We start from the raw sequence: 14,296 nt of genomic DNA, 5'->3' as shown, positions 1-14,296 counted from the left end.
GCAAATAAAGGTGAGCATTAATTCATTCTGACCATTTTTTAATTTCTAAAGTATTATACAGTTTTTTATGAGAGGAGGCTTTAAAGACAGTAATAGGTACAGATTTCCATTGCAGGGATTCCTAACAGTTTTTCTGAGGCCTTCCAAATATTTATATCGATATCGAAATTATATTGTATCGACCAAAATTAAGGAATGTATCGTGATATAAATTTTGGCCATATCGTCCAGCACTAGCTGTAAATATGTCATACTGCTCTAACAAAGTGTATCTCATTTTATCTTATAAATATCTTTGTAATTTTCTGACTTGCAGTATATCTCTACCCCTCACCTTTTATAATCAAATATTTAGTTTTTCAATACAATAATTTCAGTGACCGGAAGCAGAAAAAGCCTGTATTAAATGTATATGCTTGATGAAGAGTCTCGACCTACCCCTTCCTGTTTTTATGTTCTAGAAATGAGATAATATTACTTTTTTTATTCAGGTGTAGGACCATTTATGGGATAATTTATCTGCATACAATCACAGCTCCAGAAATGACATTAATCTGTTTTAATAAGGCAGTATGCCATAAAATATCGTAAGAAATAATGTTGCCATTATTTTTGAATATCATGATTTATATTACCCTGAAATATGGAGCCATATCACCCACCCCTAATTATCACATTCAAGGTAGTACTTAAAAATTCACACTGTTTTCATTTCCTATTATATATCTTCTAGAGACATTTTATATATGTATATGTCCAGTATAATTAATTTTACTTTAATCCTGCATATATGGAGTGCATTAGCAAAATGCTACACATCGGCCCTTCGTGGGCTAAGTGCGGGCACTGTGGGCAGGGGCTAGCCCATTAAAATTCCAAACAGGCCGAACATGGGTTTTCTGTGGGCAGCCTGTTCATTGGCTGGCCCACTCAAATCCTATAAAAGGCCGCTGTGGGCTAGCCTAAACTGGTCCAGTGCATTAATGCCCCTGTAGGCCCAGTGTGGGAATTATTTGGACAGCCAACACTTTGATGCGCCCACACAAATCCCAGGCAGGCCCACTGTGGGTCAGCTCACATTCAGCCTGCACCATTTCACACCCTGAAGGGCCAGTGTGGGATATATGTGGGCAAAGCACAGTTTAGCATGCCCACACAATTCCCATGCAGAGCCAGTGTGGGTCAGCCCAAATTCAGCCTGCACCATTTCATACCCGGTATGGGTTATATGTCGGCAACCTGCACTTTGGCATGTGCACACAAATCTCATGCAGGGCCACTGTGGGTCAGCCCTAATTCAGCCTGCACCATTTACACACTGTAGGCATTGTGGGTTATATGTGGGCAACACGCACACATATGTGAGCATGCCCACACAAATCCTATGCTAGGTTACTCTGGGTCAGCCCAAATTTACCATACAATATTTTACAATCTGAAAGTTTGTGTCATAACAAGTTCATATGAAGGGTATCTGAATATTTTTTATTGTTTTTGTCTGTGAGAGCTAGGTAGATTAGCTAGCTTAGTGGATAGGAGCAACACTGTGTGAAATGTAGTATCAGCTTTGAAAGATTTTCTAAACCAAAAGTGGAGAAAAATCAAGGTACCACAGCAGAGTTGTGCAGAGACATTTGGAGGGACACACACACACACACACACATCTCATATTTTTCAAGACATATACTGTATAGCTATACATTTTTATTTATAAAAATATTTTTATTTAATATTTTGGATAGCTACGAATTTGCTCCATGGTGCTGATTCATAATCTCACCTTTATTATTGGTAGTGCTGATAATAAATAAATAAAAATATTAAATTATAAATGTTTTTGTGCTTGACTATACACTTTGTGTAAGCCAGCAAGGTTATAAAAGTTACATATTTTTTTATTTTTGCATGTGATATTTAAATGTGAGGATCATGTAACCAACGAATCCACCCCCCTCCCCCCTCCCCCCTCCCTGCACGTGCCTTTACCACAGAGCAACGATCAAGCTTAAAGGCAAAGTCAGTGAGTGACTTTGGTCTGTCAAAGTGACTGAAAGGTAAGTTATAATTTCTGTTCTACTATACGCTTTTCTATTTTTTGCTAAGATACGCTAATGTGGTGCTAATGCAGTTACCACTCTCAGGTTATTGTAGCATTATAAGGGTAGCTATGTTGAAGTTAGCATTGTGCTAAAAAAAGTTAGCATTGTCCTAAGTTAGAATGAGAATTTACCTCACATTTAAATAACACGAGGGGCTCCCAAGTTGGCAGCTTATCTCGGCTCTTGGAGAAAGACTGCTGTTAAGTAAGTTAACTTTATATCCAAGTATGTCAACAATAACCAGCTAAGGAAACAATGGCTTGCTAAGGGAAATATTAGGGGAAATGGAAAATGGAAAGATATCCACTTAAGCTAAGGGAAAGATATCCACTTAAGCTACGGGAAAGATAGCCAGTTAAGCTACGGGAAAGATAGCCAGTTAAGCTAAGGGAAAGATATCCAGCTAAGCTAAGGGAAAGATAGCCAGTTAAGCTAAGGGAAAGATAGCCAGTTAAGCTAAGGGAAAGATAGCCAGTTAAGCTAAGGGAAAGATAGCCAGTTAAGCTAAGGGAAAGATAGCCAGTTAAGCTAAGGGAAAGATAGCCAGTTAAGCTAAGGGAAAGATAGCCAGTTAAGCTAAGGGAAAGATAGCCAGTTAAGCTAAGGGAAAGATAGCCAGTTAAGCTAAGGGAAAGATAGCCAGTTAAGCTAAGGGAAAGATAGCCAGTTAAGCTAAGGGAAAGATAGCCAGTTAAGCTAAGGGAAAGATAGCCAGTTAAGCTAAGGGAAAGATAGCCAGTTAAGCTAAGGGAAAGATAGCCAGTTAAGCTAAGGGAAAGATAGCCAGTTAAGCTAAGGGAAAGATAGCCAGCTAAGCTAAGGGAAAGATAGCCAGTTAAGCTAAGGGAAAGATAGCCAGTTAAGCTAAGGGAAAGATAGCCAGTTAAGCTAAGGGAAAGATAGCCAGTTAAGCTAAGGGAAAGATAGCCAGTTAAGCTAAGGGAAAGATAGCCAGTTAAGCTAAGGGAAAGATAGCCAGTTAAGCTAAGGGAAAGATAGCCAGTTAAGCTAAGGGAAAGCTAGCCAGTTAAGCTAAGGGAAAGCTAGCCAGTTAAGCTAAGGGAAAGCTAGCCAGTTAAGCTAAGGGAAAGCTAGCCAGTTAAGCTAAGGGAAAGCTAGCCAGTTAAGCTAAGGGAAAGCTAGCCAGTTAAGCTAAGGGAAAGCTAGCCAGTTAAGCTAAGGGAAAGATAGCCAGTTAAGCTAAGGGAAAGATAGCCAGTTAAGCTTAGGGAAAGATAGCCAGTTAAGCTAAGGGAAAGATAGCCAGTTAAGCTAAGGGAAAGATAGCCAGTTAAGCTAAGGGAAAGCTAGCCAGTTAAGCTAAGGGAAAGCTAGCCAGTTAAGCTAAGGGAAAGCTAGCCAGTTAAGCTAAGGGAAAGCTAGCCAGTTTAGCTAAGGGAAAGATAGCCAGTTTAGCTAAGGGAAAGATAGCCAGTTAAGCTAAGGGAAAGATAGCCAGTTAAGCTAAGGGAAAGATAGCCAGTTAAGCTAAGGGAAAGATATCCAGCTAAGCTAAGGGAAAGATAGCCAGTTAAGCTAAGGGAAAGATAGCCAGTTAAGCTAAGGGAAAGATAGCCAGTTAAGCTAAGGGAAAAATAACCAGTTAAGCTAAGGGAAAGATAGCCAGTTAAGCTAAGGGAAAGCTAGCCAGTTAGCCAGATAGCCAGTTAAGCTAAGGGAAAGATAGCCAGTTAAGCTAAGGGAAAGATAGCCAGTTAAGCTAAGGGAAAGATAGCCAGTTAAGCTAAGGGAAAGCTAGCCAGTTAAGCTAAGGGAAAGCTAGCCAGTTAAGCTAAGGGAAAGCTAGCCAGTTAAGCTAATGGAAAGATAGCCAGTTAAGCTAAGGGAAAGATAGCCAGTTAAGCTAAGGGAAAGCTAGCCAGCTAAGCTAACGGAAATATAGCCAGCTAAGCTAACGGAAATATAGCCAGCTAAGCTAAGGGAAAGATATCCAACTAAGCTAATGGAAATATAGCCAGTTAAGCTAACGGAAAGCTAGCCAGTTAAGCTAAGGGAAAGATATCCAGCTAAGCAAAGGGAAAGATAGCCAGTTAAGTTAATGGAAAGCTAGCCAGTTAAGCTAAGGGAAAGATAGCCAGTTAAGCTAATGGAAAGATAGCCAGTTAAGCTAAGGGAAAGATATCATTTTAAAAAGTTTTGGTATTTTTGTGAATCTGATATCCTGATATCGGCCACCTCACATGTTTATAGAATGTAACTACCAGTCACACACAGTGACTGTAAAGGCTATTTATGTTTCACCATGAATAGCCTGAAGAAATTCAAATTCAAATAACTATCACTATATAAGAATCACTGTAATCAAATACAGTCTGCAAATTTCTCTAAAATTAAGCATTGTACATGAAAAGACACTAACAGATGTAGTATTTACCTGACTGCATTCTCATATCTCTATATTATTATTTTAAGAGGCCGTGAGAAGATCAATCATGCCACCACCAAAGGATGCAGAGATCGAGCAGGTTGCAAAGGTTTGGCTTTGGAATGCACGGGACCGTTCAGGTGGACGGAAGCATCGTCTCATGCAGTCTCTTCAAACAAATAGTTAATTTATGATCTATGCTATATTAATGCATAAACAATATTCATTTTTGATATTATGATTAACTATATCTGTTCTATTTATGTAAAGTACATCTATTTTCTCCTTCATTATTATTGCTGTGAGATAAAAACCTTAATGCAAAAACTAATGTTATATTCAATTAGAATTTTTTTTTACTGGTTTGATTGGGATGACATTTTGGTTCCAAGTCTACAAGCAAGAGGAATAAAATTAATAATAGAGATCAGGGGTGGGTTTCCTGAAAGCTTCGTTACGCTAAGAACTTCGTTAACTCGTACTTAAGATTGATCGTTAATTAAAGAGTGTTTCCCAAACCCGTGCGTAACTAAAGTACTACGTAAACTCGCTCGCAGATTAACGAGTGCCCTCACCCAGTCGTTATTCTTAAGAGCTTCTTTAGGGGAAATCTACTTGCAGTTCAGCACCTTAAACACCAGGGACCGCCAATTTTGAGGGAGAAAAATTATAATTTCCCTGGTTGAAGCAATTATATTATGTTACTATTAATTATAATCAATTATATTATACATATAATTATTATTATAATAATTAATATTATTATATTATATTATATAATATTATATTATTTCCCGTGTCTGCGGGTGCTCCGGTTTCCTCCCACAGTCCAAAGTTCAGGCTAATTGGATGTCGGATAAAAATTGCCCCTTAGGTGTGAGTGTGTGAGTGGATGTGCCTGTGTGTCTGTCTGCCCTGCGATGGATTGGCGGCCTGTCCAGGGTGTATACTGCCTTCCCCCCGATGCCGACTGGTATAGACTCCAGCCACCCCCCCGCGACCCTTAACGGATAAAGCGGTTGACGATGAGTGAGTAAGTGAGTGAATGAGTTATATTATATTATATTATATCATATATTATATTATATTATATTATATTATATTATATTATAATGCCAACTTTCTCTGTGTAGTCTAACTGGGCAAACTGGAATTGACCAATCAAACCCATAAATTATTAAAAATCCAGATTCCTGCAGAGGATGCTCACGGTCTAAGCAAAGCTGCAAAGTCACCAAGTCCGTGGATTCTGTAATCAGGCTGTTATGTGGCATACACACACTTATATACACTTCCCACCAGCCCGGGAATTACAGCACAATACAATATATTTCCATGCTATTGGGAAAATTCCTGGTACTGTAGGTCCGGTGCAGGGGACGCCTGCAGTGTCTTTACTCACACCTACACGTACTGTAAAGGGTATCGGTGAATGTGCAGGTAATATTTAATATTATTCTTTATTTAGGTGCTTCTAACCAACATCGTGGCCGTTCATCTGGGCAAACTCTGGGGTGTGTCAGCTCGCAAATATATAAATACCAGTCAAAAGTTGACACGTCTCATTTTTTATTTATTTATTTTTTTTACATTGTCGATTAATATTAAAACTATGAAAACAATTAATTGACGCATATGGAATTATCTAGTTAACAAAGAGGTGCATGGCCTTCAAAATCCCCTGACCTAAACCCAACTGAGATGTTGATTTAGGATGAGCTGGAGCTTTACAGTGTGTGTGTGTGTGTGTATATTGAAGAGTTAACGTTTATTATACCTTGGGTGTGTTGACAAATATCCTTCAATAATGATTACTTAACTTTAGCATCTATAATTACATAATCATTGTGTGAAACCTTGTATTTTATATGCATTTATATAGAAGATTATCCAATACTCACATTGTATTTTATACACATTTATATAGAAGATTAACCAATACTCACAATATATATTCTTTACACATATAGTTAAACTTTGCTTGATCAGGCATGTGACTAACACAGACTCTATTATATGACAAACTAACCCACATGATACATAAGGCATTTACTAACACATAGGATCTATTGTATGGCGGACTAACCACGCGCCACTAACACATTAACATATAACATATGGAATCTATTGTGTGACTTGTTTAGCTCACGCTTAAGGCATTTTGGTCACTGCATGATCCTAACTAACGGCCATCAATCATCGACTGGTGCACTCTGTATGAACTAAATTGATACAGGGGAGGCTCTTAGACCAAAGCGGCCTTCTCTGTGTGTGGGTGCCTCCCTAAACCTGCAGCTCTTCAAAGCGGGGAGTGACGCACACTCACACAGATAATGCCACAATGTTCAGTTCTGGCTGGACACAGTCAAGGCCAAGCACTAGTGGTCCGGTCAGACACGTGAAACGGATTACTAACACGTGAAATTATGCATACTAACATGAGATGATTTTAGCAACGCCTCATCAGCAGGTTTCACGTCATTTGGGGTATAAACATGGAGTCAGATCAGAGGGGGGTCAGAACTTATGCTGGGACGGCTGTTAACTGTCTTGTGTGTATGGTTCTCCTGAGCTCAGTAATAAATACTTGGTTTGCTTTCAACTTCACTCCACCTGTCTACGAATCTCTCTATCAAACGAACACGTAGGGGTGTGGACCCATCTTTCATTTTCTTTTTTACAACAAAAGTATCTAACAATTATAAATTATTATTTTGCTAAAAAATAATAATTTATAAATGTTTAATACTTTTTAGAATAAAAATGTATACTGTTGTTTATACATTCCAGACTCTGTTGAGTGACTGAGATTCAGAGCAGATTCTGAAGTGAGTTTTTTCTCTATAGAGATTCTCTGATTGCTGCTTGCTCCTGTACAACTCCAACAAATAGCACTTACTAATTACTATGGAAAGATTAGTGTCATCGTTAGAGCCCCAGTTGTGACATTGATTCCAGTAGACACTTTTTAAAAAATCTAAATTTCATTTAAAATATTATGGTTACATTTTCTTTGCATTTACCTTCTTGATGTTCTGCAGATTCTTGAAAAGGAGATCGTACTGCAGCAGATCTTGTTTGTTGCTCACCTTGTCTAAAGTCTTACTATTTATGTATTCTTAAAGCTTTTCATAAATTGAGGTCATTCACAGCTCCTCCCTGTAAAATCACTCTCTGACATCACAATGGACCATCCTGAATTCTGTAGAGAAGGGTACTTTTGAAACTTCATATGCAAATATCAGTTTTAAATGAATTAATTGAGTTTGTTTGTTGATAGAATAGTAAAAACAAGTTTACCATCAACAGTGAGGACCAAGTCCATCTGGTACAACATTTATTACACAGTGTTAAAAAGGTTTTATCAATTTGGTGTACATTTTTGAACAGTGTTAACTTGCATGGTAAATTTTGTCAGTATAAAAATTGTTTGAATATCTATGGTGACCATCACAAAGTGAAGCATTGATTTTTTAATACAAGGAGTAAGTGCTTCTCTTTGGGGTAGTTAAAATGGTACTATTGTTCAATTAAGTGAAAGCTCGCCTTATTCGGTTCATTTTCAGTAATTAAAGTTTATTATTCAGTTTTAAATAAAATATGAACTACATGAATTCATTATATTATATACCAATAGTACTATGATATTAAGAATTATTTGTTAACATAGGGTTTCTTGGTGTAAAGCACTCTTACATATTGAAAGAATCCTGAAGATTTCTTAGTTCTTATGGCTCTAAAGTTCTAAAGTCTAAAGTCTTCCTTTTTCTCAGACACATTCTCCTGTATGTCTCTGTCATGGTGAAAGAGATGTGAGAAATCCTCACTGAGAGAAAACCTTTTCTTAGACGGCATTTTCAGTAGAGAGAGAGAGCAGAAAGAGAGAGAGACAGAACACACAGAGAACTGGTTTAGAAGCTGCTGTGAAACCTTTTATATCTCTGCATTAACACTATGTTGTGAGAACTATCAATATGTTTGTAGGAACAATATATTCCTCCACAGAATGAGAAATATCAAGTTCTCATGAGAATTATGTTTTCCCCGCCCCCCTGTCCTGTGAATTGTCAGTGGTTCTTGCACTAATACAGTTATAATTATGTTATTTTAGGGATCTTAAGTTGTTGAAATATTGTTTGTTGTTGATTATAAAATTACATGTCATATTGGCCTTTACATTATTCAACACAAACGTGTAAAATTCTGATATTTTTTATGTTTTATAAAGCTAAAACAGCCTGGGGTCAAATTGACCCCAAACAACACTGATGTATACAAAATGTGTACAGGACTCAAAAAATCTCTTCTCTTTGGGGTAGTCAAAATTATACTATTGATCAATTGAAAGCTCACCTTATTCGGTTCATTCTCAGTAATCAGAATTTATTATTTAATTTTAAATTAAATATGGACTACATGATTTCATAATAATTTTTACCAACATAACTAATCAAATTAATTAATTAATTGATAATTTGTTTTTTTACTTGTAATTTTTTGGTGTAAAGCACTCTTACATATTAAAAAAAATCCTGAAGATTTCTTAGTTCTAATGGATCTTTGTATCGAAGAAATTGTTAAAAAGAAATGTCACAATTGTTAACAATTGTAAAAATAGAGCTGACCTTTGAGTAAAATGTGGTAAGTGCTATTTGTTGGGGTAGTTTTTAGTGACTCAAGCAACCAGAGGTGTTTGTCTCATATTTCTATACAAAACCAGATACCAGATATAATCTGGACAAAGTATTCTCCAACACCAGTAACTTCTTCCTTTAATATGTACAAAAATAGTGTAAACATTAGCTAATATTTTGTAGCAGAATGAGAATTCTTGCTGGACTCATTTTGGAAAAGTCAAAAATGATTTTATCATCCTATTAAAAAATAAACTATTGAACAAATCCTTTTTATTTTATAACTGTTAGTTTTAAACTGATATTTGAATATGAAGTTTAAAATGCTTTTACAAGTGTGAAGTACCCTTCTATACAGAAATCAGGATGGTCCATTGTGATGTCAGAGAGTAATTTTACAGGGAGGAGCTGTGAATGACCTCAATTTATGGAAAGATTTCAGAATAAATAAATAGACACTCTTGGGGAAATGAGCAACAGTTCCTAATATAAAAGTCAGCTTGAAAATATTACATTTGTTTCCAGAGGGATTATAGCGAGGAGATGTTCAGGTAAAACAGTTAAGAAGTGGAATTGCATAAGAATAAGTGGATTTTTAAACATTTGTCCACAATATCTAAAATAAAATGTTAAATGACTTTAAACAAGACATTCACATATTACTAAATAACCAATGTTTAAAAATGTAGTAGATCCTGTTATTAATTATGATCTGAGCCATTAGTTTAAGGAATTTTAATGGTAAATAATGTACAACCTTTTTAACACGGTGTATGTAATAAATGCTAAAGAGCTTTCACTTAATTGATCAATAGTACCATTTAGACTACCCCAAACAGAAGCACTTACTCCTTGTATTAAATAATCAGTGCTTCACTTTGTGATGGTCACCATAGATATTCAAACAATTTTGTACTGACAAAATTTACCATGCAAGTTAACACTGTTCAGAAATGTACACTAAATTGATAAAATCTTTTTAACACTGTATGTAATAAATGCTAAAGTTATACCAGATGGACTTGGTCCTCACTGTTGATGGTAAACTTCAAGTGATGCCCCAACTTGTTTGCACTTACATTTCAACTTAGGTAAGATGGCTACAGTTACAGTGACACTCAGAGATAGAAGAGATAGAAATGTGCACCAGTTTATCAGAAAAATGTATTTCGTTGTTAGAGTCACTTCAAACTACCCCAACAAATAGCACTTACTAATCACTATGAAAAGGTCAGTGCTGTTGTTAGAGCACCAATTGTAACATTGATTCCAGTAGATACTTTTTTTTAAATCTAAATTACATTTAAATATTATTTTACATTTTCTTTGTATTTACCTTCTTGCGGTCCTGCAGGTTCTTGAAAAGGAGATCGTACTGCAGCAGATCTTGTTTGTTGCTCACCTTGTCTAAAGTCTTACTATTTATGTATTCTGAAAGCTTTTCATAAATTGAGGTCATTCACAGCTCCTCCCTGTAAAATCACTCTCTGACATCACAATGGACCATCCTGATTTCTGTATAGAAGGGTACTTCACACTTGTAAAAGCATCTGAAACTTCATATGCAAATATCAGTTTTAAATGAATTAATTGAGTTTATTTGTTGATAGAATGGTAAAAAAAAAGGTTTACCATCAACAGTGAGGACAAGGCCATCTGGTACAACTTTAGCATTTATTACATAAAATGTTAAAAAGGTTGTACCAATTTGGTGTACATTTTTGGTGTTAACTTACATGGTAAATTTTGTCAGTATAAAAATTGTTTGAATATCTAAGGTGACCATCACAAAGTGAAGCATTGATTATTTAATACAAGAAGTGCTTCTCTTTGGGTAGTTAAAATTGTAGTATTGATCATTTAAGTGAAAGCTCATCTTATTCGGTTCATTTTCAGTAATTAAAGTTTATTATTCAGTTTTAAATTAAATATGAACTACATGATTTCATTATATTATATACCAACAGAACTATGATATAAAGAATCTTTTGTTAACATAGCAATTCTTGGTGTAAAGCACTCTTACATATTGAAAGAATCCTGAAGATTTCTTAGTTCTAATGGCTCTAAAGTTCTAAAGTCTAAAGTCTTCCTTTTTCTCAGACACACTCTCCTCTATGTCTCTGTCATGGTGAAAGAGATGTGAGAAATCCTCACTGAGAGAAAACTTTTCTTAGACAGCATTTTCAGTAGAGAGAGAGAGAGCAGAAAGAGAGAGAGAGAGAACACATAGAGAACTGGTTTAGAAGCTGCTGTGAAACCTTTTATATCTCTGCATTAACACTATGTTGTGTGAACTATTAATATGTTTGTAGGAACAATATATTCCTCCACAGAATGAGAAATATCAAGTTCTCATGAGAATTATGTTTTTCCCCGCTTCCCTGTCGCGTGAATTGTTAGCGGTTTTTGCACTAATACAGTTATAATTATGTTATTTTAGGGATCTTAAGTTATTGAAGATGACAAAATTACATGTCATATTGACCTTCACATCATTCAACACAAACGTGTAAAATTCTGATATTTTTTATGTTTTATAAAGCTAAACAGCCTGGGGTCAAATTGACTCCAAACAACACCGGTATATACAAAATGTGTACAGGACATCCCTTCTCTTTGGGGTGGTCAAAATGTTACTATTGATCAATTGAAAGCTCACCTTATTCGGTTCATTTTCAGTAATCAGAATTTATTATTTAATTTTAAATTAAATATGGACTACATGATTTTATTATATTATATACCAAACATAACTAATCAAATTAATTAATTAATTGATAATTTGTTTTTTTACTTGTAATTTCTTGGTGTAAAGCACTCTTGCATATTAAAAAAATCCTGAAGATTTCTTAGTTCTAATGGATCTTTGTATCGAAGAAATTGTTAAAAAGAAATGTCACAATTGTTAACAATTGTAAAAATAGAGCTGACCTTTGAGTAAAATGTGGTAAGTGCTATTTGTTGGGGTAGTTTTTAGTGACTCAAGCAACCAGAGGTGTTTGTCTCATATTTCTATACAAAACCAGATACCAGATATAATCTGGACAAAGTATTCTCCAACACCAGTAACTTCTTCCTTTAATATGTACAAAAATAGTGTAAACATTAGCTAATATTTTGTAGCAGAATGAGAATTCTTGCTGGACTCATTTTGGAAAAGTCAAAAATGATTTTATCATCCTATTAAAAAATAAACTATTGAACAAATCCTTTTTATTTTATAACTGTTAGTTTTAAACTGATATTTGAATATGAAGTTTAAAATGCTTTTACAAGTGTGAAGTACCCTTCTATACAGAAATCAGGATGGTCCATTGTGATGTCAGAGAGTGATTTTACAGGGAGTAGGTGTGAATGACCTCAATTTATGGAAAGCTTTCAGAATACATAAATAGTAACACTTTAGACAAGGTGAGCAACAAACAAGATCTGCTGCAGTACGATCTCCTTTTCAAGAACCTGCAGGACATCAAGAAGGTAAATGCAAAGAAAATGTAACCATAATATTTTATATTTATTTATTTTTATTTTATTTTATTTAGATTTTAAAAAGTTTCTACTGGAATCAATGTTACAATTGGTGCTCTAAAAACGGCACTGATCTTTCCATAGTAATTAGTAAGTGTTATTTGTTGGAGTACAGGAGCAATCAGAGAATCTCTATAGAGGAAAAAACTCTCTTCAGAATCTGCTCTGAATCTCAGTCACTCAACTGAGTCTGGAATGTATAAAAACATATAAACATTTTTATTCTATAAAGTATTAAACATTTATTAATTATTATTTTTAGCAAAATAATAATTTATAATTGTAAGATACTTTATAGAATAAAATTTTACTTATTTCCTAAAAACAGAACAACTACAACTATTTAATCACAGCAGAAATAATTATTAAAGCTTATAAACTGCAGTTTTAATCCTATTAAACATGTTCTGGGTGTAACTCCAGCATCAGTAGCAGAAATGCTAGTAAATCTACTGAATAAAAAACATTAGTTGTAGAAAATAGAAATATAGGGGCATGTTTTCTTTCCTATTTTAGTGAAACACTTTGTTCTACTTTGTAAAATTAAAGGAAAACCCCAGAGAAGTAGTTATACAGTGTTTTAAATGAGAGTTTTAGCTGTTTAGCTCCATTCAGCTCCATGCATTGAGGACTCCCTCGCGGGCTCCCTCTAGCGGTGATGGGGTATAATGTGATATAGCGGGGGAGGGGGCGGGGCTCTACATAACCCGGATGAGGCTGAGCTTCCGGGGTCTGTAGCTGGAGCGCCGGAGTAAGAGCAGGATCAGCTGAACTACAGAAGGTATGGAGAAGTTTCTCTCTCTCTCTCTCTCTCTCTCTCTCTCTCTCTCTCTCTCTCTCTCTCTCTCTCTCTCTCTCTCTCTCTCTCTCTCTCTTTCTCTTTCTTTCAAAGGCAAGTGAGCACTGGATGTTAATCTACACAGATTTCTCTCTGAAAACTGTTTATTTGGGTGTTTAAAGCGCTTCTGTTTATTTACAGTAAACTTAAAAGTAAATGACCCAGTGTTGTTACCAATACCACACCTAACAACTAAAGTTAACTATAAAGGAAAGGATTAACCATTACAGACAGCTTGTACATTATCCTACCATTTAGACTATATAATAACAACTTATCATAAATGTTATGTGTTTAAGGCTTCTAGTGGTATATTATTGTTTGAAATTGCCTGCTAGCTTTGCTTATTTATCGAAATAGCATTGGTTAGGTTAGCTAAAGTGGGCTAGAACCTTCACTTACCTTCAAAATTAATGTACCCTTCTATCCAGTTGCTGTATTTAAAAAAAACTTATTTTATATTTTTCTCCATCGTTCGTGGTACATAAAATCACACAGCTTTTTATGCAGAGATTTAAAAAAAGTGTTAGCAATAGTAAAATGTTTTATGATGTGATTTATTTTTGTGAGAATAATGTTTAAGTGTTCTTCTACAGTGGGAGCTGACATGTTTCCTTAGCGCGACTGGCAGAGAGAAAAACTGTTTAATAGGCAGAACTGGCCCATAATAGGGGACCAAAGTAGCTGGTGTTAACTAGCTAGCTAATGTTGCCAGCGTTTCTTTTTTAACCAGTAGCTAACATTATCTAGCTAGCCAATGTTCCCAGTGTTTTTTAACCAAGTAGCTAATGTTCTCTAGCTAGCCAAT

At 35.4% G+C, this 14,296-nt stretch overlaps 3 protein-coding genes across 4 annotated transcripts in view; 2 read left to right on the top strand and 1 right to left on the bottom strand.

Moving 5' to 3' along the window:
• LOC125801477 (zinc finger protein 239-like) overlaps window positions 1-14,296 on the bottom strand; it is a 558,408-nt gene that overhangs the window by 103,562 nt on the left and 440,550 nt on the right. The window lies entirely within an intron of this gene.
• LOC125801347 (zinc finger protein 271-like) overlaps window positions 1-14,296 on the top strand; it is a 773,213-nt gene that overhangs the window by 402,859 nt on the left and 356,058 nt on the right. The window lies entirely within an intron of this gene.
• LOC111194581 (zinc finger protein 239-like) overlaps window positions 1-14,296 on the top strand; it is a 693,226-nt gene that overhangs the window by 322,872 nt on the left and 356,058 nt on the right. The gene's annotated exons all lie outside the window — the stretch shown is intronic.

This window comes from Astyanax mexicanus, chromosome 4, assembly GCF_023375975.1.
Source record: "Astyanax mexicanus isolate ESR-SI-001 chromosome 4, AstMex3_surface, whole genome shotgun sequence".
Taxonomy (NCBI): domain Eukaryota; kingdom Metazoa; phylum Chordata; class Actinopteri; order Characiformes; family Acestrorhamphidae; genus Astyanax; species Astyanax mexicanus.
This window is presented reverse-complemented; position numbering and strand designations above follow the sequence as displayed.